Raw genomic sequence first — 2578 nt, 5'->3', positions numbered from 1 at the left:
CCTTCTAGTCTTAATCAGACCGTTAAGTCGGGTCTTTTTATGAGAATTTGGAGTCTGCATCCTACTGCTCTCCTGCTCCCTCAGGGGTTCTCTGCTGTGTTCTCCCTGTCAGGGCAGTCATCGATTGTAGCTGGGCACCATCTAGTTCTTCTGGTCTCAGGATGCTGTAGTCTCTGCTTTATGTGGCCCTTTCTGTCTCTTGGGCTCATAATTACCTTTTGCCCTTGGTGTTCTTCATTCTCCTTTGCTCCAGGTGGGTTGAGACCAATTGATACATCTTAGATGGGCGCTTGCTAGCGTTTAAGACCCCAGACGCCACTCTCCAAAGTGGGATGCAGAATGTTTTTTTAATAGATTTTGTTATGCCAATTGACTTAGATGTCTCCTGAAACCATGGTCCCCAAACCCCTGCCCCTGCTACACTGGCCTTTGAAGCATTCAGTTTATTCAGGAAACTTCTTTGGTTTTGGTTTAGTCCAGTTGTGTTGACCTTGCCTGTATTGTGGGTTGTCTTTCCATTCGCCGAAAGTAGTTCTTATCTACTACCTAATTAGTGAATACCCCTCTCCCTCCTCCCTCCTTCCCTCCCCCCTTTGTCTGGTAAACATCAAAGAATATATTCTTCTCTGTTTAAACTATTTCTCGAGTTCTTATAATAGTGGTCTTATACAATATTTGTCCTTTTGCAACTGACTTATTTCACTCAGCATAAGGCCTTACAGATTCCTCCAGGTTATTAAATGTTTCACAGATTCATCACTGTTCTTTATTGATCCATAGTATTCCACTATGTGAATATCCCACAATTTATTTATCCATTCATCTGTTGATGGGCACCTTGGTTGCTTCCATGTTTTTCCTATTGTAAACAGTGCTTCAATGAACATGGGTGTGCATGTATCTGTTCCTGTAAAGGTCTTATTTCTCAAGGACATATTCCAAGGAGTGGGATTGCTGGATCGTATGGTAGTTCTGTTGCTAGCTTTTAAGGAAGCGACAAATCGATTTTCAAAGTGGTTGTACCATTTTACATTCCCACCATCCCTGCATACCTGGTATGAATCCCACTTGGTCATGGTGAATTCCTTTTTTGATACGCTGTGGAATTCTATTGGCTAGAATTTTGTTGAGGATTTTGGCATCTAAGTTTATGACGGATATAGGTCTGTAATTTTCTTGTTTTGTGGTGTCTTTAGCTGGGTTTGGTATCAGGGATATGCTGGCTTCATAGAATGGGTTTGGGAGTATTCCGTTCTTTTCTATGCTCTGAAATACCTTTAATAGTAGTGGTGTTAACTCTTCTCTGAAATTTTGGTAGAACTCTGCAGTGAAGCCTTCTGGGCCAGGGATCTTTTTTTTTTTAATTGGGAGTTTTTTGATTACCTTTTCAATCTCTTCCTTAGTTATGGGTCTATTTAGTTGTTCTACCTCTGCTTGTGTTAGTTTAGGTAGGTAGTTTGTTTCTAGGTATTCATCCATTTCTTCTAGGTTTTCAAATTTGTTAGAGTACAGTTCTTCATAGTAATCTGATATGATTCTTTTAATTTCAGTTGGGTCTGTTGTAATACCACCCATCTCATTTCTTATTCAGGTTATTTGCTTCCTCTCCTGTTTTTCTTTTGTCAGTTTGGCCAATGGTTTATCAATTTTGTTAATTTTTTCAAAGAACCAGCTTTTGGTCTTGTTAATTCTTTCAGTTGTTTTTCTGTTTTCTATTTCATTTAGTTCTGCTGTAATTTTTTATTATTTCCTTTCTTCTGGTGCCTGAGGATTTCTTTTGTTGCTCTCTTTCTCTTTGTTCAAGTTGTAGGGAGAATTCTTTGATTTTGGCCCTTTCTTCTTTTGGTATGTGTGCATTTATTGATATAAATTGACCTCAGAGCACTGCTTTCACTGTGTCCCAAAGGTTCTGTTAGGAAGTGTTTTCCTTCTCATTGGATCCTATGAATTTCTTTATTCCATCCTTAATGTCTTCTATAACCCAGTCTTTTTTCAGCAGGTTATTGTTCAGTTTCCAAGTGTTTGATTTCTTGTCCCTGTTTTTTCTGTCATTGATTTCCACTTTTATGGCCTTATGGTCAGAGAAGATGCTTTGTAATATTCCAGTGTTTTGGATTCTGCTAAGGCTTGCTTTATGACCTAGTATGTGGTCTATTCTAGAGAATGTTCCATGTGCACTAGAAAAGAAAGTACACTTGGCTGCTGTTGGGTGGAGTGTTCTGTATATGTCTAGGGGGTCAAGTTGGTTGATTGTGGGATTTAGATCTTCCATGTCTTTATTGAGCTTCTTTCTGGATGTCCCGGCCTTCACCAAAAGTGGTGTGTTGAAGCTTCCTACTATTATTACAGAGCTGTGTATTTCACTTTTCAATGCTGATGGAGTGTGTTTTTTGTATCTTGCAGCCCTGTATCAGGTGCATAAATATTTAATATGGTTATATCTTCCTGGTATATTGTTCCTTTAATCATTATATAGTGTCCTTCCTTACCCTTTATGATGGATTTAACTTTAAAGCCTGTTTTGTGAGAAATTAGTATTGCTACTCCTGCTCATTTTTGATTGTTGTTTGCTTGATAT

The sequence above is a fragment of the Elephas maximus genome, chromosome 4, assembly GCF_024166365.1.
Source record: "Elephas maximus indicus isolate mEleMax1 chromosome 4, mEleMax1 primary haplotype, whole genome shotgun sequence".
NCBI classification, from domain to species: Eukaryota; Metazoa; Chordata; class Mammalia; order Proboscidea; family Elephantidae; genus Elephas; species Elephas maximus.
This window is presented reverse-complemented; position numbering follows the sequence as displayed.